Here is a 26,116-nt window from a genome sequence, read left to right as displayed (position 1 = left end):
GCTTTCCTCTTATTAAGTGATTAATGACTACAAAAAAACTACATTCGATCTTATACACACACACCAAAGCTTGCATAGTAATACAACGACCGTACAAATAAACCTAAGGAATACTGCAATCGCTAGGCCTAAGCCTAATTTAATCTGCATCAGATATGGAAGGCACTGATGTACGCTATACACATGTACATGCTCTGAGATTGGTGACACACATTTCTAACAAATGTAGTTATCCTTACAAATTAATGTTTTTCCTCTATGATGCGCAACTTTGTGAAGACCCTGAACTTGACTTTCCTTAAGTAACAAAGCAGAGCGAGCTTTATAGTTCCCCATATGTTCATCTGTTGTATCCTCAGGGTGTACACTGGGAAATACAATCTACACGTCTTCTGCACAGTGCCCTGAAAGGAAGATGCCGTGATGCTGAAGGGCTCTTTATCAAAATTAGTTGAACCATTGCTTCACGTCGTCCAAAAACAAGAATACCAACAAAGAATTCAGTCTCAGCTAACGGGTCAGTTCCAGATTAAAAATTTTAACGGTTTAGTACTGATCCTTGGGAACTCCACTATTTACCATTATGATCCTCAAACTTGCCTCACTTGTCTTCTGTTCGTTAAGCACTTCTTGATCCAGTTAAGCACTTTTACACTGCATGAACATAGTTTGTGAATCAATCTCTGGTGGGGCACTGTCAAATGAATCATATCACGGGCGGGGTTAGAACCCGCGATAAGTCATAAAACTCCAGACCGACCGACCGTTTTACGACTCTGATCGCGGGTTCTAACCCCGCTCGTGGTATGGTTTGTTTGCAATCGTGTCATTACGATTTTGTGAGTCGTGATCACTGTCAAATGCTTAACCATAGTCGACCCATCCCTGTCTGTCTCGCTCTATCTCCCTTATCCTCTCAGATAACTAGGAAGACAGTGAGACTAAACTTTCACTAAATCCATTCTGATTTTCTTGTTTTTAAAAATTTATATAATTCTTGGGTCAGAGATCACCCACTGTAGGTAAGGGATGGGGTGGTGGTGCGTGTGGACGCACATTATGGCGGACGGATGCAAGACTGAAGAGGCAGGTTGGAGGAGGAAGAAAAAGCTGTTCCGCCGCCTTTCTGACATTTATCGAGGTGTGTGTGCACTCTCCTCTCCCAGCCTGGGAGTCCCCTCCACATCCTTGGCAGATTAACTCGAAAACAGCAAAAACATCTGACTCACAACTAGCGAAATCGCTCACAGCTCGACCCATTATCCAATTATTTTTACAATTCGTTAAACAATGCACGCTCGAAATATCACGATGCACCCCACGCTGCCAGACGTAAGCCACACGTATTATTTAATTTTATTAATTCAATTCTCGGATGTCCAAGCTACGGTCTTGAACATCCAACAGGCGTGTTAGATAGGAGTAGAGACAAGCGGTTTTTATGACAATGTGCTGTTCCGGTGTAAGCATGGTAACATTTATGAAGGGATTCAGGGAAGCCGGACTCGAGTCCCGGAGGTGGGAAGCACAGTGCCTACACTCTGAAGGAGGGGTGGGGATAGTTTGAGATGTAGTGTCGGTGCACCTACGTCAAGACGGTGGAGTAAGTGATGGTGTTTCTTCTTTTTCAGATCACCCTACCTCAGTGGGAGACTGCCGAGAATAACAAATACCGTATTAAAAATTTCAGGCCTTTTCGTGTACTTAAAAATACACAGCCGCAGTCCGGCCTGAGGCCAGAATTCCCTGTTGACTGCCTAGCCAACCAGGCTGTTTGTGCTAGCGGCTCGCAGGACCATATATCCATCATAGCCTGGCAAATGAAGTTGAAGCGATACATTTTTTTCCCTTTCATATGATGTTTCTTTCGGCAAGTGATCCATCCTATTGCTACTGGAAAGTGTCAACAACAAAAAAAGGCCAGCAGCAGCCAGTATCTGAATAGGAACAGGTAATCGTTCATCCCGGAAGCGACGTTGCCTACCTTACGTCATGGGTAAGAGCAAGACTCAGCGGCAGTTCCCGGGCAGATTCGGAAAGATGCCGGCTCTTACAGTGACCGGTGCCTGTGGACTGTGGCTCCTAAGACGAACCAAGGCAATTTGTGTGAAAATGGCTGCTCTAGATACAAATCCAAATGTACACCTGTTAACCCATTTGGGGCCTAGTTCCTAGGCCTTTTGTGTATCCATATGCTCTTGCGCTACCATCCATAGGATGAATATGGGGTGCACAATAAACTAGCCACTTCAGTGGCAAAATCTAAAAATCTAGTTAGAAAACAGGTTGAGCGAAAATATTTGATTCAGCTAGCGAACACCCTCGACACAAAACTAGCAAACACATCTGACTCGCAACTAGCGAACACCTGACACAGCTAGCGAAGACCCCTGACTCACAGCTGAGGAACACCTAACTCGCAGATAGCGAACAGCTCTGACTCACCCACCTCTCGTCCAGCTGTGGTAATACCGAGGTTATCAGGATACAGGTCTGGTCTCCTCCTCCCACCCTCCCAACAGTAATGTGAGGCGCGTGTGGTACAGTGGCTCATCAGCGCTTGGCACATTCGCCCACTTCCGTAATCTCTCCCTACCTAAACAGTTACGAAGCAGAACAAAAGCTGTCTTATACAGTGTGTTGCACAGTACTGACCTGCCCAGTTTTAATACAAATATAACAAGGCACTACCCAAACATCATAATATTATCGCATAAGAAAACAAAGCCTAAACATCGAGAAGTCACTTCATTCCCGTTGAGGTTAATATAACATTTAGGGAGAAGCGCTAAATCCGCCAGGGTCATACAGCGCCTGGGGAATGAAGAGCAATCATCACGCGAGTCAACGAAGGGGAGAACAGCTCTAGTTCCTTGGATCAAGAGCCATTCACTAGCCTCAACGACCCCCCCCCCGCCTTGAAAGCTCCTCGTTAAGAATGCTCAAAGCTAATTACGATTATACATTGAAAAAAGATATATAGATGTCCTGCCGTTGGCAGTGTTGGCTATAATGGTATCGAAAGAGAGAAAATGGGAGTAAACAAGAGGAAAAAGAGAGGGTGGGAGAGGGGGAGGGAGCGAAGAAGGAAGGCAAGCAGGAGAGGGAGGTAAGAGGTAGACAAGAGCAATGGGGAACAAGCCATCCAAGCAGCCTAATTCTAGAGCAAAAACGGTCGAAGGCAGTGAGGTGTGGCGCGGAAGTTATTTTTTTTTTTAATAATTATAGTCGCCTAAGCGGCTTATTTTTTACTGATGTAAAATGCGCTAACTCTGTTAAGGACATACGGTGTTGACTGTGACGAACGAGGAAATATCCTGGCCATGTCAACAAAAGAAATGCTGGGCTCTTCGTCAAAGGACTATACTTGAGAGCCAAAAGCACAATCTACGTGTCCCCCTCAATAAGGAAGCCACGTAGCTTCGTATGCTTACCCCGTGTGCAGTAGCAAATGTCAAGTAGAACGTGTGTATAGAAAGTAGTAAGAGAAAGATGACAAAGTTAATTTCTGTATCAAAAACTATTCGCACCAGGATAGGCTGAAGGAATTTGTACTCCCTGGAAAGACGAAGAATTAGTGGGTATTTAATTGTGCGCAAATGGAAAGCCATAATAAAGGCGAATACAAATTTCTGAAAATATCTAACAAAGATAAGTCTCCCAGCAACGGATTAAAGTTGGATAAATTTACATTTGGCAGGGATATAGGAAATCGCCAGTTCAGCAATATAGAAGAATGGATCAAACATGCGTAACTGAAGAAAACGTCGGGTAACTTTAAAAACAGGTTGGACAGGTACACAAGTACCTGAGTACGAATTGGGCCTCCCTAGAATGGGCCAATAGGCCCATGCTAAGCAGGTCTAAGCTAGACAGGGGTGTGGCAACTGAATGGACCACCAGCTGCTTGCTTGAGGCAGGGGTGACGAGGTGAGATGAGTTGCTTGAAGAGATGGTGCTATCAAGCAGTCAGGCAGTTACTGTTGCACTGATGCCACTTGTTGCTTCAACGTAATTTTTTCTCTCTCCTTCATGCACATGATCCTTGGTATTGGAAATATCCTTCCCTTCCTCGAATCAAACTCGATTGTCTTTCATTGCCAAGTACTTTTGAACCCTGCGAATACCATTATAATAATTTATTCCCACAAGTTAGTTGTTTTAACCAAGAGTTCAATACAGTTACCACGAAGCCCAGTACTCCAAATACAACAAGTAAACAAGGTATGACAATTATAGTGATATTATACAATAACTTTAATATGAACAAAGGCAACTATTATTTACACCCGAAGTCGACGTCAGATTTTAAGCGTTTCCCATTATTTCCAAATTGTTTTTGGTTCAGCTTAGGAATTTAATTTAGATCAGGTTACTCTAGGTTACGTTACATAAACCTATGAAAATGTTGTGCATGTGGTCATTATACAAACATACACTCATCAATACTATATATATATATATATATATATATATATATATATATATATATATATATATATATATATATATATATATATATATATATATATATATATTCAACAAGTCGGCCGTCTCCCACATGTACATATACGTACGTACATAAGTAAAGGCCAACCTGCATTTTTGGGGTTTTTAAACATTCGTTTTTCCATTTTAAGATAAGATAAGATTTCGTTCGGATTTTTAACCCCGGAGGGTTAGCCATTTTAACTTAGTAAACTCGTAAAGATGAATATATGTTAAATGAAACTGTGTGTCATGCATATAAACTCTCATTGATTAGGGTGGTAGTCGCATTATGCTCGTGTACCCAAGTTGATAAAAAAAAAATCAGCCTACAAATGCACGTCATCTAGTCCAGTACCAATAAGCAAGTAGTTGCTGTTGCCACGCCTCCACTGTGTTAACTGCCACCCCCCCCCCCGTAGAATTGCATGCCAGAGGCTGCTTTTTACTACATCGCTATAAGGCCAATGGCACCACGGAGAGGGCCATCATTTTAAGAGCCGCGTTAGGTTAATTTCGCGGATTAATAAAACATTCCTGCAGCTCCATCAAGGTCGCTTCTACAAAGCCTGGTACTCTCCGTGCTTCACTTCGGCCTCTTAGAAAGAGGTTCTAGTTATTTTCTTAAGTAATGTCTAACTGTAAAACGCATTGTATCGCATCAATTTTTCAGAGCGGCATTCTTTAGTGTCTTTAAAGTGTTGCAAAGCGCTTTTCGCATCCCATGTTATGTCTTTACAGCCTGTATATTAAAGCCTATTATGACTCACAAAATAGTAATAACATGATTGCAAGTGTGTCAGAGTGAGTGTATCAAAGTGACCGTGTCAGGGTGGTTCTAACCCCACGGAACGGGTGGGATTAGAACCCATGGAGTGTGAGTCACAGTGGGGCCCATGCTAACCTTCGTATTGTATACAGAAATATACCTAGTTGGGTGAATCTTATTGTAACCAGCTGGCCCTATGGTTTACGCATTGGCCTGCAGTTGTACGACTCACTCGCCATGGATTCAAATCCCATCCGTTCCGTGGTTTATTAAAGCCTATTGGTTGCACATACATTATTAAGGCTGTAATTAATTCCTAAAACTAATAAAACCAATATACACATCCCTGGGTGTACATACCTTGCAGCAAATATCACTCGTCCTGTGATCTTAAGTGTGCTAGTTGCCAGCCGCAGCACAGCCAACACTTCCTAAAGTTTAGCCATTGTGAAGCCTGGCACAAGTCCATGAGTCACACCATGGCTTTACCAAAAGCCAACATCTTGCCAGAAATCGACCAAACACTGGATCTAATAAGCAAGACTGTGTAAAGGATCTGGGGATGATGGTTAGCAAGCATCTAAAACCAAGAAAGCAACATATTCGTCTTGCCGTTGAGACCTCACTTAAATTATGCGCTATTGTTCTCTCCACTCTCCTCAAGGGAGGTTCCTTGACGCTGGTGAGAGGCTCTTGATCTAGGGGATTGGATCTGTGCTCCAATTCCTTAAATTGAGCCTGAATACCTTCCCCCCAGAGGTGATGCCCCATAATTAGAATGTTCTCTTCACTTACTTTAGATACAGTAAACAATCTACCATCCTACATACAAATGTGAAATTATTAATTATTATTATTATTAATTATTATTACCCTGCATAACCAAGAGGTTTCTATAAAGTATCTCAGTCATGTTAACTAATCCTATGTTGTATGCTTAATGGAAATAAAAATTATCAATTAATATTTTATTTTGGGAATCGCTATACCTATATGAGTTATACAGCACCTGGTGAAAGGGAGGTGTGAGGGTAATACAGCTCACCCCACTGAGAGACAGCAGTACAAATTACTTGGATCAAGAGCCTTTCACCAGCATCAAGGCTTCCTCTCACCCCTTAAGAAGGGAGTGTGAAACGGAAGCCTGATAAAACTTTGGCACTGGGGCACGATTGCTGGTCTTTTCTTTGTTTTATGAGCATGTAAGATGACAGGTAAATCTTACAAGTTTCTATTTGCAATCAGTTTATGCTTACAGACATCTTCATGTGTATTTCCTAACAGATGTTATTCTTACTTTGACCTTTTTTTCTAGACGTCATTCCTGTAATATTTTCTTACTAATTCAGGTCTGATTAACATGAGATGGGGAATCTATCTAGCATTTACTATTATTTTGCCTCTTCTAGAAAGTATACATTTCTTTGGTCCTCTAAAAGATTCTCAAGATATTTCTGATATTAAACGGAATGAAGCTGATCCTTAATACAGAAAACAATAAAATGTATACATATACACCCCTGACTTTTCCAAGTACATGAATACTTTTGCTGTCAGTGCATTACACACCACACACACAGGCTGTCATGTCTTTACACATTCCTCCATTATGTTCACTCACAAGATAGTGACGCTGCTCAAAACGTTTGCCTCTAGACGCAATACATTTACACTCTTAAGAATAACTTGTTTAGTCTGGGTTGACGATACCCAATACGGAATTTTTAAGAGATCTGATAAATATTGGTTCGGATTATTATTATAATCGAAAAGAATACTGGTTCGGAAATGTAGAGCAAGTTACTCTATTATCTTTGGCGATGATACGGAATATAAAGAGGAGCTGCCTCGCTTAGGTCAATAAGCTATTTCCTTATTTTTATACTACTAACAGAGAAGGCGCCGAAAGAGGGAGGCGAAGAGGCTGGCACTTTGGGATGGAAGCCAACAGGGAAGTAAAGAGGAGTTGGATTTCATTCGTTATGCAAAATTTCTCCTGACGCGTCTCAGAAGTCAAATGATGACTCGCTCAGTGGTAAGCAACTACTTGCGTACTACTGCATGGAATCCACTCCAGCGCATCAGTGTCTTACCTCCCGGTGTATATTAATGAGAACCAGAGATGCTGAAACAATGGAAGGGGAGGAGGAGGAACAAAGTGAGAAGTGGCAGAGAGGGAGACAACCAGAGAGAGGTAGTGCTGTGGCCGTGATGTTGGACCAGTTTGGTTAAGGCGGGTCTTCACGTGAGCAGCACGAGGGGAGGCAGCAGGCAGCCAGGGGCAACAGTGCCTCCACCTCCCTCCCTCCACTACAGCTTCTCTCTCCCTCACGTTGCATCAGTGTAGTGGCCGCTTTGTCCCGCCGTATCTTTCAAACTCAAGGTCACGGACTGTAACCAACATGGATGATTTAGATGCACCCGCCGACCCCTTACCTCGGAACCTCTGACGAAACTCAACTCCTTATTTATAACTAACTGTACGCTGCCACTATATTAATCGGCAAAATGACGCCAGTGTGTGAAGCCGTATAGATGATGACATTGATTTTGTCTGAGTCAGGCTATTTATAACTGCAAACAAGCCGCTAGGCCATTATTTTCTTGGAAGCCTTTGCAAAACGTATTTTTTTTTTATCTTACGCCAATTGAACTACTTACCCGAAAAGAATCAATCTTATCAAGACAAACTTCAAACTGTTTGTGGAAGTGGACATCCTGAGAGCAGAGGAGTGGCTTCCACGAAGATCTGGACGCTGGACAAACAAAAAGGTGGAATGTGCGGCTAGGATGAGGTGATCACGTGTGCCTCACGCCTCAGTCAGCCGCTCTCCACCCACCTGAACAGTTACCCCCACCACACGCCTCCAGTCACCGCCCACAGTCTAGTACAGTGCAGAATAACACTCCTAGTTGTCGTGAACATATAGGTAATGATATAACTCTAAATATAGCTGTATGTGGTTAAAAGCATACAAAAGTAGTGCAGTGAGCGGTGAGCTGGCACGTGGAATCTAACTTTGGTAGACTGGTGACCTCAAGGGAAGGGCACGACAGCACACACTGCATGCTAATCCACTGAACACCCCAAGCATCTTAAATACTCCGTTTTACTCTCTGTCATTACCTCGTGCAGTTGTAGATGTTCATTCTACTTGGTAAAGAATCAGCAAAAAAAAAAAAAATAACAGTGATTCCTCTATATTGTGGAAGGAGCTGAGTAAGAGATGGTAAGAAGATAAAAATTAAGCAGCCCCCAACAGCCGGCCCAGACGGCGTCCCCGCGACCAGACACACCTCCTGCTGCACCAATCACAGCGCCTGCACCCGGGGGAGCGACCTCCATCCCTGACCATTCTTCAATGACACGCCCACTCTTCTCTGAGCGACAGTAGTAATCACACGTGATAAAGGCTATTATTATATACACAATTAATGTTAATACATTATGACTGGAAGAGTGGGGGAGCCGAGTACTGAGACTGGTTAAATGTTCAATGTTGGGTTATTCAGAACGCTGGGAAAACCAAAAGCATCCGCGAGCGGCTAACATGAGGTAACCCCCCTCCTGCCGTCTCCAAGCCACGTGGGCTGACGGTAAACATTCCCCCCCCCCCTCCCCTCCTTCCCAACTCTTATCTCTGCTCTCAACCAAACTGGACGAGCGAACCCTAGCTTGGAGAGATGACCTCACTAGGGTGTATGCTAGCTAGCTCTGGTTCCTCGATTTCTATTGTATCTTACAGCTAGGCTTTAAAAAGATATTACAACTTTTTGGTGTTATCTTAGGTAGTCTACACACATGCTGCTATGTATAATAAATTATGTAACTGTATTTATGTATAACTGAATAAACTTACCCTAATGGAAAGAATCACTTCGACTGATTTCTGGGTTATCCCAGGTAGTTTATACATGTTGCTATGTGCAAAGCCACTATTCAGGGGGGGGGAGGAGTTGAATGATAGCTCCAGGCCTTTCGTGTTGCAACCAGTACATCAGGAGCTCCTGATTATATCCTGATTGCAACACGAAAGGCCTAGCGCTATCATTCAACTTCCTCCGTGGTTGTTTTGCATCTTGTATCGCTTGTTTGCCATTTTTTTGGCATAATGTTACTACGTATGTTAATTGCACTCACCTAAATTTGTGTAACTATACTTGTGTACCTGTACCTAAATAAACTTGTTACTACTTTGATTACCTGTGTGTGCACAAGATGAACAACCAGATGTTCGCCATCACAGCTAAGTGTCTATTAAACAGCACAAAAAATAACAAAATGGCACAATACTGTGACTGGAATAATACACGTAGGCTCCCCTCTCCTATGTGCAGGTTATTTGTTGTATTGTTCCAGTCACGGTATTGTGCCTTTTTGTTATTTTTTTTTGTGCTGTCAACGTCAACGTGTTCTCTTCCACTAGATCTTTGTAACCTCACTACCATTGCTTTTGACACTGCTCGCCTGAATTCACAAATTCATTCTTCTAAACTACAGAATAAACTTCAACGTCTTATCTCAGATAGCCCTTGGTCAAAATTATCTTACTGTGTTACTAATCTTCCTTCTGTCACACTCTCCCAACATAAGCTTGAGCTTTTTGGTTTTGGTCTTTCTTTTGCCACTTCACCTGCCCCTCACACTGGTAGTGATCTGATTAGCTCTTTTGATTACTTTCGTCAGTCTCGCTCTCGTAATCTTCCTGACTTGTCCACTTCTCGTGGCGCTCTCCTTCCTGCTCCTGATAGTCTGTTTTCTTGGAATTACCACCTTCCTCGCAGCTATCAACTTGCCCTTTCTTTTCTTAAATCTAACACTAACATTGTCATCCTCTCTTATGAAGAAGGTAATTCAGTAACCCTTGAGAGCGAAGATTACCTCCGTAAAGCTTTTAATCTTGCTCTCTGACTCACGTAGGGCCTCTGTCCTCGTGACTTTGACATTGTTCAACGTTTTCGTGTCATCTGTCCCTATTTCTATGGCCTTCCCAAAACTCATAAACCTGATATTCCTCTTCGTTCCATCATATCCTCTTGAGGTTCTGTCTCTTATTCTCCTGTTTCTTGGCTGGCCAAAACCCTCACTCCCTTTCTTTGGTACTTTTTCTCCTGCCCACCTTCGTCATTCTCAAAACTTTATCGAACGTGTTCGCCCTCTCCCGATCTGTAAGGTGCTTAGTCTTGACGTTGAGTCCCTCTTCACTAATGTCCCTCTTGATGATGTTCCCCATTTTCTCAGAGAAGGCCAATGAAGGGTTACTTCATCTCCTTATACCTACTGATGTCTTTCTTGATCTTATCCGCCTTTATGAGGACTCAAATTCCTTTTCCTTCCAAGGCAAATATTATTCTTAAACCTTCGGTGTCGCTATGGGCTCTCCTCCATTTCCTGTTATTGCTAAACTTTATATGGAATACTTCGAGATTGTTCTTCCTACTATTGATGCGCGCCGCTAAGCAGATGACATCTTTGCTCTTTGGCCTCATGACTAGTCTCTTCCAACCATTACTTGATGCCCTTAATAATCTTGCCCCCCCCTCCATTAAGCTTAAAGCTGAATGGGAATCTAATTCTTTGCTTCCTTTCCATGATGTCCATATCCACCGCTCAGATATAGGTTTTGCTTTTTCCGTGTACCACAAGCCTTTGCACAGAAGCATGTACATTCACTACTTTTCTTATGCTTCCTCTGTCAAGAAGTGTTATTTCTCCTTTTCTCTGTGCTCTTCGCATTTGTGATCATCAGTCCCTTCAATCAGAAATTTCCACTCTTCGTAATTCATTTTCTCGTCTTGGCTACCCTACCCATTTCGTAGACTGCTTTCTTACGTGCTAAACGGACTTTCTTCTCTCCCAAACTCTCTACTCCCAGGAACTCTCCTGTCCTCTGCCTTCCCTATATTTCCAGTCTTTCTCATCTCAACAACTCTCTCCGTTCCTTAGACATCAAGCTTACTTTTCGGCAGACTGACTCTTCGCATCAAACTAATTCATACCTCTCCTCCCTCTATAGATGCTCCTGGTGTCTAATCTATTTCCTGTTCCTCTTGTCCTTAGGTACTTTGGGGAAACTGGCCGTTCTCTTTCTGACAGACTCAAGGAGCACAAAAAAGTTCTTCCTTTCCTACTACCTTTCTTGTCCTGTCTCTGTCTGCTGGCCTATATATACTCCCTTCTCTCCTTTCTGTTAGTGTGGCTCTGTAAATGGTACAAGTCGGACCGAAACGTCGTCGTACGCTCACCTCTCTTATTTGCGGGTTATATAATTGTGTATAGCACAAAAAACGAGTGGCAAAATTGCTCACTCGCTCTCTCATAAGAACATAAGAAAGGAGGAACACTGCAGCAGGCCTGTTGGCCCATACTAGGCAGGTCCTTTACAATTCATCCCACTAACAAACATTTGACCAACCCAATTTTCAATGCCACCCAAGAAACAAGCTCCGATGTGCAAGTCCCTCTCAAATCCAACTCCTCCCACTCGTGTACTTATCCAACCTAAATTTGAAACTACCCAAAGTCCTAGCCTCAATAACCCAACTAGGTAGACTGTTCCACTCATCAACTACCCTATTTCCAAACCAATACTTTCCTATGTCCTTTCTAAATCTAAACTTATCTAATTTAAATCCATTACTGCAGGTTCTCTCTTGGAGAGATATCCTCAAGACCTTGTTAATATCCCCTTTATTAATACCTATCTTCCACTTAATACACTTCGATCAGGTCTCCCCTCATTCTTCGTCTAACAAGTGAATGTAACTTAAGAGTCTTCAATCTTTCTTCATAAGGAAGATTTCTAATGCTATGTATTAATTTAGTCATCCTACGCTGAATGTTTTCTAACGAATTTATGTCCATTCTGTAATATGGAGACCAGAACTGAGCTGCATAATCTAGGTAAGGCCTTACTAATGATGTATAAAGCTGCAGTATGACCTCTGGACTTCTGTTGCTTACACTTCTTGATATAAATCCCAGTAATCTATTTGCCTTATTACGTACGCTTAGGCATTGCTGTCTTGGTTTAAGGTTGCTGCTTACCATAACCCCCAAGTCCTTTTCGCAATCTGTATGGCTAAGTTCTACATTATTTAACTTATAAGTGCTAGGGTTATGGACACTCCCGAGCTTCAGAACCTTGCATTTATCTACATTGAACTGCATCTGCCACTTTTCTGACCAAGAGTAGAGTTTGTCTAAATCCTCCTGAAGTTCCCTAACATCTACGTTTGAATCAATTATCCTACCTATCTTCGTGTCATCGGCGAATTTGCTCATATCACTAGTAATTCCTTCATCAAGATCATTGATATATATTATAAACAACAACGGGCCCAAGACTGATCCCTGTGGAACACCACTTGTTACTGATCCCCACTCGGATTTAACCCCATTTATGGACACTCTCTGCTTCCTGTCTGTGAGCCATGATTCGATCCACGAGAGCACCCTTCCCCAATGCCATAATATATCTATATATATATATATATATATATATATATATATATATATATATATATATATATATATATATGCATGCTGAATAGGTAAAATTGGTCAATTACCAAGAACTCTTTGAAAATTAAGTCCTTTCTAAAATTTTCTCTTATACGTTTAAAGATATATTTTTTTACGTTAATGAATAAATTAATAATTTTGTACAAAAAGAACCTTAGAAAACTTAATCTAACCTTATTATAACAAGCGCAATTTAATTTAGCCTAACTCAACTAAATATATTTTAGATAAGTTTACATAACTGGTTGTTCATCTCGTGCACACACAGCTAATCATAGTAGTGTTATAATTAGTATAATTATACTAATTAAATTCCGCTCTAAAGTAATAACACAACCAGGAGGCCTGGTCTGAGACCGGGCCGCGGAGGCGATGATCCCCGATCCATTAACAGGTGCGCTGTGTATAAATGCCAACATTTGATATAGAATTAAATTTACTCTCTACAGCAGCCATTATAGATCACGACAACAAATGCTATACTGCAATCCTCGCCAAAAATGTCACACTGCAACAACAAAAACATCAAGTGTCCATATCACGATACTAAATTTCTAACCAAACATCGATGACATCAATGCTTTACTAGAATCCCTAAACTGCCATCTCATCCATAATGCATATAGACACCTGACTAAAACATGGATGGTATGTATATATACAATGTTACTCACCTGGGTACAGAGCCACATAAATGTGGACTCCAAAAATATCTTAAGAGGGGTACCACGGTCTACCAAATCAGATCCAACCTATACCAATAAATATCGGAGATGTATTTGTTAAGTAATATTTGCAACCAACCACTTCATTACAATTGGAACAATGCGCAGAATGTTACACACCAGCATAACTTCAGTAACCTCACTAATAATACTTCACAAAAATCACCGAATACTTTCAAGACGTTTAAATTTCAATCAGACGACGCCCAAGGCAACATGTACTTCTGTTGCCCATTTATACCTTCAATTACCAAATCCACGGCAATTACTAGACATATTTATTTTGTCATTAACCCAGGCATGGCCACACAAAACTGCCATAATAACTGCCAGGACTGATCACTAATGCCGGCAAAGTTGCTGTATTTCCGAGTCACTGATGGTAGAATTATCCCAGCAGCAGGATACATGAGTGTGTACAGCAACTACGAGTTTGAAAGGGGGTATAAAATACCGACACTGCCTAGATAAAGCCTTCTGCGTGGGCGAAACGTTGTTAATAAGAATAGTATTTTACTGCATTTGTGTTTCTCAATAACCACTAGTTATCATACATAAATTAGGTTGAAGTTACGTTATGTTATGTTGCATTAGGTTACTGTTTGCCGATAATTTTACTGAATTTATATATGGGAGAATTCTTCACCGGTTGGTTAACGTCGAAAATTTCTCCCCACCGAGCAGTGACTCGGGAACATCGGCAAAAAATCACCCAAACGACACTTTTAAAAATCTCATTCCGACTCCACGGCAAAATATTAATACGTAATAATACTGTAGGACTAAAGGCAACTGGGAAAGCGAACTAACCATCCCACATCATAAAAATCTTTGAAAGAGTGCTAAGAAGCAGGATTGCAAATCACCTGGATTCCCAAAATCTGCACAATCCAGGGCAACATGGGTTCAGGGCAGGTCGCTCCTGCCTCTCACAACTACTGGATCACTATGACATGGCCTTGGATGCACTGGAAGAAAATCAGAATGCAGATGTAATATACACAGACTTTGCAAAAGCATTTGACAAATGCGATCATGGCGTAATAGCCCATAAAATACGTGCTAAAGGAATAACTGGGAAAGTGGGGAGATGGATCTTCAACTTCCTAACAAATCGAACACAAAGAGTAGTGGTCAACAGAGTTAAATCGGAGGCTGCCATAGTGAAGAGCTCTGTTCCACAAGGCACAGTACTCGCCCCCATCTTATTCCTTATCCTCATATCAGACATAAACAGATATACACCACAGCACCGTATCATCCTTTGCGGATGATACTAGGATCTGCATGAGGCTGTCATCTGCTGAGGACGCGGTTAACCTCCAAGAAGATATAAACAGTTTTCCAGTGGGCAACGGTAAACAATATGATGTTCAATGAGGACAAATTCCAACTACTCCGTTATGGAAAACTGGAGGAGATAATAACTAGAACAGAGTATACTACTGACTCCGGCCATACAATAGAGCGGAAAAATAATGTAAGGGACCTGGGAGTAGTAATGTCTGAGGATCTCACTTTCAAGGATCACAACAGTGCCACGATCGCACGTGCAAAGAAAATGATAGGATGGATAATGAGAACTTTCAAAACGAGAGATGCCAAGCCCATGATGATCCTTTTCAAATCACTTGTTCTCTCTAGGCTGGAATACTGCTGTACATTAACATCTCCATACAAAGCAGGTGAAATCGCAGATCTAGAGAGTGTACAGAGATCCTTTACTGCACGTATAAGTTCTGTCAAGCACCTTAACTACTGGGAACGCTTGGAAGCACTTGACTTGTACTCGTTGGAACGCAGGAGGGAGAGATATATCATAATCTACACTTGGAAAATCTTGGAAGGAATGGTCCCAAATCTGCACACAGAAATCACTCCCTACGAAAGTAAAAGACTGGGCAGGCGATGCAAAATGCCGCCAATAAAAAGTAGGGGCGCCACTGGTACACTAAGAGAAAACACCATAAGTGTCCGGGGCCCAAAACTGTTCAACAGCCTCCCATCAAGCATTAGGGGAATTGCCAATAAACCCCTGGCTGCCTTCAAGAGAGAGCTGGACAGATACCTAAAGTCGGTGCCGGATCAGCCGGGCTGTGGCTCGTACGTCGGACTGCGTGCGGCCAGCAGTAACAGCCTAGTTGATCAGGCCCTGATCCATCGGGAGGCCTGGTCATGGACCGGGCCGCGGGGGCGTTGATCCCCGGAATAACCTCCAGGTAACCTCCAGGTAGCGTTTTTAACACAAACAACAAATCGCAGAAAAAGACTTAAACAGGACATGGATAATTAAGAGAAGAAAAACATCAGCGCTATTGACAAGTAGAAAACCTAAGTAAGAAATTTCAACAACTTTACTCAGTCAGCTGCTGTGCCATATCAGCATAGCTGCTGCATAAGATGACAGCATGACAGTATGAGACTACGTTTAAGTTGAAAGCATCACATTGGCAGGAGACGCTGCTGCACAAGATGACAGCATCATTCAAAAGGTACCATACGGTACCTGTTTAAGTTCAGTAACATGACAGCATCCCTTAACGGTAACCAGACGCTACTGCACAAATAAGACGACATCACTCACCAATAGACGTCTTTGCGTCACAACTTCAATGAAAACGAGATATTTATCCAACTTACCGTCATGGTTGTATGATGTGTGGGTTGTAAGGTAGCTTATAGTACGAGTGAACACGTGCAGGTGGACGGAGGAACGCGAGCAGCATACACAGGTGAAGAAGCAGCAAGTGTCTCACGTTACAGTGGCTTGGAACAGATGAGGCAACAGAGAGAAAGCGGTAGTAGTACTTGTTGCCGCTGTTAAGTCACACTGAGTATGGGAAAGCGGTACAGAGGCTCGCCCAGTGGTGTCCGTCCTCGGCGAGGCTGTCGCCACTACTGCATCAGTCGGGTTTCCACTGACATGAGGATACCTACGGTTGTGGTGGAGGATGGGGGGAGAGAAAGGGAAAACTGAGGAATAACGTTGGGGAGACGTTGAGTGGGAGGAGCGTAGCGGCATGCTCTAGTCTCTTCATTACCACCACCTTTTTTTTCAAATTAACTCTGAAAAAAATGGAAATGCTCTGAGTTCACCATGGACGCCGTGACAGATAAAAACAACCACTTCATTCTATTTGGGTAATGTGTAAAAAATTATTAATATTCGAATTGGGAGTCTGACGAAAAGCCTAGCCCGTCCCTACGTTGAGCTTGGCCAGCCAATCAGACACAAGTTTCCGAGTATGACACTCCACCTTCCCCGAAGCAATGAACTTGTCTGAATGAGGCAACAAACCCTGGAACCCAGGTCCACCACCCATTGTTGTCCCTCATTCGGGAACACTAACTTACACAATGAAAAGAATACCACAATTAGCACCACGACCTCTCGTTACCACAACGATCCCCCAACCATCACTGTCACAACGACTCTCCCTACAATAACAATCTCCACTACTACTACGACCCTATCACCATAACTTCCCTATCACGACCCATACTACCACGACCTCTACTACCACTATTAATACTACCCCCACAGTGAAGCTCTTACCTTCATGGGTATAGCACTGTCTGGTCCGAACTTACTCGTAAGGGCGAAGGTCACTGACGACAAAACACTCGAGGCATTATTTCGCAACCCAGAAAAACAACTGTTATTTTACTTAAACCTGCTGCTTGAGGAAGGTTATCACACCTGCTGCCTGAGGATTCCGAAAAAAAAAATCGCATTACTCTTTCACTTACCTATCCCCTTAAACGAAAGGTAATCAAAATATCAGTTATTCATACAGTGGAATGTAAATGTAGATATAATACATACAAATGAATTGTGTGTAGTTACTGAGTGAAGCTAGAGAACTTTAAGGTTCACTATTAAATTTATCTGTAACTGTATTAAACCTTTTGAATCTGTGGGCTATTTCTAATTCTGCGTAGCTCGCCTGTTACAATTTACTACTACTATGTACTCTGATGCTATAGTAAGTGCCTTCTAAAACATTAACTGTGCATTCTGTTTCTGTGCCCCCTTGTTCCGAGTTTATCGTGGCGAACAGTGTTCACCTTCTCTATTCCCGTGAGTATCTTTGTTGTGATGATGCCTTCTCTCTTCCACTGTTTTGACGCCATGAATATTAGTGCGTGCAATCGTCGTAACTTCTGTACCTTAGTTCCGGTATAATTCTTCGGACAAACTTCCTGAATTTTCTTCATGTAGATTCCACGCGGGCGCTGCGCTGGTAGTATCAGCTACCAGGGCAGAGCTATGCTCGCAGTGTTCCAATTTCAGTGTTTGTTGCTACAGAAGAACTATATTCGCGCTCTCTGTCTTCAGTGTTTACTATGTCACGATTTTTTTTAAAGCTTTTAATGACTGTAATACCGACTCCCTCTTTTTAATGGCCATTTCAATAATCTACTATGCTATGAAGAAATATTTTTAGTGTCTTTTCGGTACCGTTTTCACTCGGACGAATAACAATGTGTATTTTTTCGTAATTATTTCAGTTTCCATTTTCATCCAATGAATCAACGAGAAACACTTCTACTATCAAGTTATTCTTCCTAACTCGTCTTTCCTAGCCCTGGGAGCCAATATGTGGTATGTCTTTACAATTTTCTTTCCTATACTGTGTATGTTATTCTTATAGTGGACTCCCTTCTTCCACTGAATACTCCAAGTTTAGTCTAATGTATGCCGTAGGAATTTTTTTTTTATAATTTCAGAGAGAGAGTGTGTGGGTGTGTTTTCTTTCGTTTATTTGTGGTTGCAAGGGTTGAGTCTCAGCTCTTGGACCCCGGCTCTCCGCTGGTCGCAACTGGGTTCGTTCTTCTGGTTTTGTGAGCCCCATCATACCTATTCTTTAAGCTAGGTGTAGATACTGCCTCTGGCACTTCGCTGTCCGGGTCGCTCCACTTCCTGACCACTGAGACTTTCAAGAAATATTTTCGGCTATAATTGAATGTTGTTCCTTGGCGGAACTCACGACATTGCTTAATACTTTCCGATACACACAAGCTATCTACACCACGGAATACATTATTTTGGGAGATTTTATCAAAAATAATACCTTTATGTTGGGTAGAACGCGGCACGGAAGAGCCAACCAACGGAGCTGGCCAACCACAGTCACTAGACACCCCGGGTTAAGCACAACAGGGAAGCACAACAGGGAAAAACAACAGGGAGACACGCCACCTGCATATCTACCGATATGGTTAGGTTCCTTTCGATTAGGTTATGTTTGGTTATGTTAAGTAACGTTTCGTTGTTTCCCATTCGCACAAAAAAAAAATTGTCTATGGCATGGTAAACTTAATACTGGACATTTACCTGGGATGTATACTTGGTGAGGGTTTCGGGGGTCAACGCCCCGGCAACCCGGTCTGTGACCAGGTCTCGTGGTGGATCAGGGCCTGATCAACCAGGCTTTTAGTTGGCTGCATGCAAACCGACGTACGAACGACAGCCCGGCTGGTCAGATACTGACTAGGTGCCTGTACAGAGCCTTCTTGAAGATAACTAGGAGTCTATTAGTAAGAATTTTGGCCAAAATGCGCCGATGATCATATTCCCCAACGTTTCTGAGTCAGTCATGTGTGTTTTAAACTTCCAGCTGTGCCCTCATATTCTTGTTTCTCGCTTCTCGACCAAGCTGTTTCTGTTCAACCTAACAATTCCTATTGGTATTTAATACGCCATTGGATCATGTCAACCCTGGTTTTTCTGCCCTCCAGTGTCATCAGGTTTAGCTCAGTCTCTCCTCGTAGCTTATACGCCTTAACTTTGGAATTAATCTCACTGCAAACCTCCGCACTTTTTTCAATTGTTGGACATGCTTAATTAAGTGTATTATCTCACCTATATGTGGCTGCAGGGGTCTATTCGCAGCTCCTGGACCCGATTGTGTGCATGAATGCGTGAGTGCTTGTGCCTGCATACGTGTGTATGCATGTTTATGTATCTATTCGTGTGTAGGAACTTCTGACGAAATATAAGGGGTAAAAGAGTAATTGTCAGCAAGTCTGATAGGTCTATGTCACCGTGATGAGAAGGATACTAGAGGATTTAAATATGGGGCAGAAGTGGCCAAGTAACCACCATCGATTAACAAGGTGTATAATAACAGATATGGCCAGACTAAAGATCACTATCATTTTAATGCTAAGAGTTGCCAGTACACTGGAATTAAGATACCGGTTTTTTTATGACACGCAGGAGTCAAAAAAACGCATGTGGAATGGGAGGCATTCGGGTTCGATTTAAGGAAGAGAACGATAAATTCATTATTTTTTTTGTATAAAGAGCATCTCACAGGCATCAAGGCACTTTCCCCAGAGGAAAAATATGTAAAGTAAATGTAACACAAATTTCAGGATGTTAATTTAATTGATCAAAGAATCTCTAGGATGGTCATAAGTTAGCACACAATATGATAGGATCCTGATCCTAGAAATTGGAGCTGCCCTCTTCTTAAAACCAGATAACCTCCCACTCTCTAAACGGTGCATGACCCCCTGAGGGTTTACGCGCGCGCATATATATATATATATATATATATATATATATATATATATATATATATATATATATATATATATATATATATATATATATATATATATACATATATATATATAATGGTAACGAGTACGTGGAATTCACGATCATGAGATCGTGACCTTCACAATTCCACGTATTCATTACCACTGGTTTGCTACTTTCGTTCATTGTGAAAATTCTCACTTCTGCGATATAAAATCTGAGAGAAACAAATGACAAACAAGTGACAAACATGTTGCCTGGTAACCCGAATGAGCAAGGCGATTTGTAAAATGTGATCCCCGTCAAAAAATATGGCTACCGCTATCTGCTGGAGTCGGGAGCCCTTCCCTATGACAGTTTCTGTAACATGTGCTGCAGGGAAGCCTGCTGGATCCCACGTCCTGTGTGTTGGTACGTCTCGCCTGAAAGTCTACTTTTATATATTTCAGACAATACCGATGCTGTGGCGAGCGTGCTTAGCAATGTCATCCGGTGAAGGTAATGTGTACATCACACTATTGTGTTAAACTAGCTCCTGCTAAGTCAGATACCGCACACGTCTCACCTGCTGTTTATACAGCACCTGGGTTATACTTGCACTGGGTGTCATCAACACGCATAAATGCGTAAATATACAGTCATGTGCACAAGTTGCACTCTGTACACTCTTAAGACATGCACATGGCTTGGCTGCTGCATCCACAGTGCAATATGCACAATGTACTCCTTATATCATTCACATATACACACTGCAGCCCCTCTCCCTCCCCAACGCATATATTGCACACCATGACTCTCACAATGTACGAGCGTCATACTTCTAACAAACACTTACCACATGTGACTAGATAACTCTGGTATACTCTATATACAAATTTCTTGAATCGTACAAAACAGTAAACTTAGCAGTTATCATAGTGTTATCAAGTTTACAGTTTCCAGCCCTTCAAAAGGGACGGGGGGGGGGGGTTATCGCTTTAATGAGAGTTCAATGAATCTAAATTTCCCTCCTATTCATTGAATTAAATCTAATTTATACTCCCATTCCTCAGGCGCTGCATTACCCCCCGGGGTTTAGCGCTTCTCCATAAATTTAACAATTAGTACAAAGAGCAATCTAGTCAATCAAGTCATTAACAAAAATGGCTGGAAATTAAACTAAACACTTTGAATTAGCTGCCAGGTGTGAGGAATCATGGGAGATATGATCATGGTTTACAGGATACTCTGAGGCATTGATAGTAAACATGACTGAAATTCTAGACCAGCTATAAGTCCTAGGAAATCATGACTCGTTAAATACACTGAATAAAGTGAAATGAATTAGAACATGCACACAAATCGGTACGTATATAAACACAAATGGGAGCACACACACACACACACGTACGTCAACAGCAAGACATAGGAGAATGCAGGAAGTGCCGTTGTCATGACAATGCCGCCAAAACTAGCACACCTTGCCCTTCCCTCTCAGTCAACATGAATACTCAAATATCACGCTACCGCCATCACAACTGCTCTCATCAGGGCATTTTCCTTCTCACATCATCCAGACAATTTTCAATGACACATCCACGCACGATAGTAAACACCGATCAATGGCATAACGACCTTCGCGTGGAAGAAATACAACAGATGAATGGCGAATCCTTAAGGATCATACAGTGCCTGTGGGATGAGTAAATCGAACTCCTCACCACTGAACGAGGAAATGTACTGTATATTTAGGAAGAAATACAAATTTATTTTCCTCCGTTGAAACACACGTTTGTATTTCGTGTAGGTTTTACTATAGTTCCGTTGATAATAGTCCCGAAAACTGGGTTTAATTAAGGAATAAAGAATAGGTGCCAAGACGTGAGAGAGATGCCGGTGCATGAGTGCCACCTGACCTAGTTGGCATCCGTGCCAACTACCCCAACCCCTCCCCACATCCCACCGAACACAACGGTATACCTGCAGCTTATCACCCTCTGTCTTCCTGAGTAACAAAGAGCTTCAGAGGAGTAGCAAGAGCTTTCCAAAAGTAAACAAGAGCTCTAAAGGTAAGTAAAAAGCTCCAAAAGTATGCAAGATGTCTAAAAGTGCAGCAAAAATAACAAGAGAAGCAAGTATGCAAGTAGATCAATAGAAGGAGCAGCAGCAACAGCAATAGCAATGATCGTAGCAGAAGCAGCAACAATAGCCACCATATCACTAGCAACACCCGCAATAATCGAGCAACACACTGACCTACATCTAGCCGAGCCCAAGAAAAAAAGCCATTAATCCACCTGAGATCAACCATTAATACTAGGATATATCTTTTTGTAGCTATTATAGCACAGTTGTAAACTGGTGTAGAGTCTGAACATTCTAGGAAATTGCAGGCAAATTCTATTCATGTTCGTTCGTATATCTGAACCCAAAGGAATATCCATGCATTGATCGCTCTAGCTTCAACAGTGAGAAGTATATATACCGTGCTTGTCAGGTAGAACGTGCAGTTTTGGCTAATAATGCAACAATCGTTTTGCAAGAACACTGGTTTAAAAGGGCACGTGAGTAAACACTAGGATACATTAGAAAACGTTTCGGTCCTGGGACCTTGAAGTGATCAAGATTCCAAGACCAAAACGTTTTCTAATAAATACGTCCTAGTGTTTGCTCACGTATCATTCAAAATTAGTCAGCTGGTATCTATTAAAGGTTTATACCAAAAGCATTGGTAAACAAGGGTACCATAGCACAATTATAATAGATGAAGTATTGCGTAGCCGACAAGTAGTAAACAACACACAACAAAAGACCTTTATTTAAATGACGTTTATTTTGCATGAGATTTATTACGTACTTGATACAGCCTCGTGTAGTGACTATCAAGTACTTGATACAGCCTCGTGTAGTGACTATTTATTACGTACTTGATACAGCCTCGTGTAGTGACTATCAAGCACTTGATACAGCCTCGTGTAGTGACTATCAAGTACTTGATACAGCCTCGTGTAGTGACTATTTATTACGTGCTTGATACAGCCTCGTGTAGTGACTATCAAGTACTTGATACAGCCTCGTGTAGTGACTTATCAAGTACTTAATACAGCCTCGTGTAGTGACTATCAAGTACTTGATACAGCCTCGTGTAGTGAATATCAAGTACTTGATACAGCCTCGTGTAGTGACTATCAAGTACTTGATACAGCCTCGTGTAGTGACTATTTATTACGTACTTGATACAGCCTCGTGTAGTGACTATCAAGTACTTGATACAGCCTCGTGTAGTGACTATCAAGTACTTAATACAGCCTCGTGTAGTGACTATCAAGTACTTGATACAGCCTCGTGTAGTGACTATAAAGTACTTGATACAGCCTCGTGTAGTGACTATCAAGTAATTGATACAGCCTCGTGTAGTGACTATCAAGCACTTGATACAGCCTCGTGTAGTGGCTATTTATTACGTACTTGATACAGCCTCGTGTAGTGACTATCAAGCACTTGATACAGCCTCGTGTAGTGGCTATTTATTACGTACTTGATACAGCCTCGTGTAGTGACTATCAAGTACTTGATACAGCCTCGTGTAGTGACTATCAAGTACTTGATGCAGCCTCGTGTAGTGACTATCAAGTACTTGATGCAGCCTCGTGTAGTGACTATCAAGTACTTGATGCAGCCTCGTGTAGTGACTATCAAGTACTTGATGCAGCCTCGTGTAGTGACTATCAAGTACTTGATGCAGCCTCGTGTAGTGACTATCAAGTACTTGATGCAGCCTCGTGTAGTGACTATCAAGTACTTGATGCAGCCTCGTGTAGTGACTATCAAGTACTTGATGCAGCCTCGTGTAGTGACTATCAAGTACTTGATGCAGCCTCGTGTAGTGACTATCAAGTACTTGATGCAGCCTCGTGTAGTGACTATCAAGTACTTGATGCAGCCTCGTGTAGTGACTATCAAGTACTTGATGCAGCCTCGTGTAGTGACTATCAAACAGCTTTATGTAGTGACAATCAAGTACTTGATAAAATCTCATATAGTGGCTATCAAATACTTGATACAGCCTCATGAAGTGGCAATCAAGTGATAAAGCCTCAAGTACTGGATTTATCAAGTACTTGATACAGTTTCGTTTAGAGACTATCAAGTACTTGATAAAGCCTCACGTAGTGGCTTTATCAAGTACTTAATACACCCACTAACCAGGGCAGCTAAGGATCCCAGAGGCTCAGTGCTGCAGCTCGAACCTTGCGTATGTGTCCCAGCTGAGGAGCTGTACGACATGCTTTTACTTTATTTTTTGACAAACACATGCGTGTATTTGCATTTCGTTCCTCAAACCTCATGTTCCATATACTTCATCTCTGTACCACCAATGTATTCCTCAATCTTTGTGTATCATATTTACAAAATAAATATACCTATCTGTGCAGTTGAAAAAGATGGAATGGTAGAGGAAGTGGAACATTCAAACTACTTCAGGACGCAATCCAAATATTTTTCCTCTAAACCTTTTTATCTAGTTCGAAGCTGAGCCCCCACAATCTGCACCAGAGGTGGAACCCTTCCATCTCCCTTTCCCTCTGTGTGTAATATTATATAATATATATATATATATATATATATATATATATATATATATATATATATATATATATATATATATATATATATATATATTATATAATTATATATGTATGTACTTATGCATACTTGCTGTAAATAGATTCGTCCATTAGGGGGGGAGGCTTTATAAATCCAAAACATCCAGCTAGAATAAGGTGAATAATTATTAAAAGGGGTCAGGGTCTGCCAGACAACGGAAGGAAGCTAAGTGATGTCTGCGTGTTGCTTCGGTAAGAAGCGTTGTACTGCGAAGATTTCAGAAATGATGAAGCTTCCTGTATTTTAACAACATTAGAAGGAACAGTGGAACACGACAGTAGGCATACTGAGAAATGGTATGTACTGGTTCACGCTAGACACGTCGAACTATGGTATTGGTGGTAATGACAAACAGAGCTTACTGTGCTGGCATTACGGAAGTCCACGAGGTGTCCACAGGTGCTGCGACTGATGACAAGCGTCAAGTCCCTCTGGCATGTGTAATGATGGGCGAAGCGTCTCCTAAATAAATGTCTTTAAACCAGCATACCTGTCTATTTACGTACTTGTGGGTACTAATCTCCACTTTTTTTTTACCCAAGAATACTGGAGTCGAGCACCCAGCAGCTCTACTCGTCACGACATCAAGTGTTGTTTTCCGACATCGAAGATGAACTCAACGAGGCTAGTAAACTGCAGCTATATACACGCCAGCCCCAGCCTCAGTACTCTGGTAATTACAACACTTCTGGCCAACAGGTTTCGCTACATCCGCATCAGCACACGCGCACCTCGCACGGGAATTTTCCCTGAAAGGCCCTCGGGATCAGGCTGTGTTGCAGAACATGTATTGTTTTCAGTGGCTCCTGAGGTGCTTCTAGTGGCAGCTCTGTTGCTACCATTGTGGTGCTATCACTGGCTCCTGTGGTGCAATCACTGGCTCCTGTGGTGCTATCACTGATTCCTGTGGTGCTATCACTGACTCCTGTGGTGCTATCACTGACTCCTGTGGTGCTATCACTGACTCCTGTGGTGCTATCACTACTTGTTTAGTGCTCAAGCAATACACAAATAACCAGCACATAGGAGACATGAGCTACGACTTTGTAAATGGTCCAAGTCTGACCGGACCGTCGTCCTAAGCTCCTTTTTATGTGCGGGTTATTTGTGTATTGTTACAGTCACGGTAGTAGTGCCCTTTTGTTATTCATTTGCCCACACAATCTCGTTAATGTATACAGACACATTGTACTTGAAAAATATTAGAGGTGGCAATTTCTTCTTCTCTTCTTCGTACGACGTAGATGGGAATGACAACTTTTGTTTTGGAATAAGGTTAGGTTTGGTAAGGTTTGTCAGGAAACAGGACAAGGGTTTCCTGACGTGGGTCTTAGTCATACGATGACCCTCCGCTGGCTTATCGGTCCACCCCTTTAAAAATTAGGGTTATATATAATAAGAAGCTCCTCAGT

The 26,116-nt window shown here is 42.0% G+C and overlaps 1 protein-coding gene and 1 pseudogene across 7 annotated transcripts in view; one reads left to right on the top strand and one right to left on the bottom strand.

The window, feature by feature from the left end:
• NaPi-III (Na[+]-dependent inorganic phosphate cotransporter type III) overlaps positions 1-26,116 on the bottom strand; it is a 241,285-nt gene that overhangs the window by 53,871 nt on the left and 161,298 nt on the right. For 2 of the 7 annotated variants that reach the window (XM_053785660.2, XM_070091334.1), the window contains exon 1: positions 16,148-16,417. The exons of 4 other annotated variants lie outside the window; for them this stretch is intronic. The gene's annotated coding sequence lies outside the window, so the exon portion shown is untranslated. Of the gene's footprint in view, positions 1-16,147; positions 16,418-26,116 lie in introns of those variants that run through there. One more of the 7 variants, XM_070091333.1, reaches the window with a different exon arrangement.
• On the top strand, positions 2,041-24,126 carry LOC138853623 (uncharacterized; annotated as a pseudogene).

The sequence above is a fragment of the Cherax quadricarinatus genome, chromosome 35 (assembly GCF_038502225.1).
Source record: "Cherax quadricarinatus isolate ZL_2023a chromosome 35, ASM3850222v1, whole genome shotgun sequence".
In the NCBI taxonomy this organism is placed as follows: Eukaryota; Metazoa; Arthropoda; class Malacostraca; order Decapoda; family Parastacidae; genus Cherax; species Cherax quadricarinatus.
This window is presented reverse-complemented; position numbering and strand designations above follow the sequence as displayed.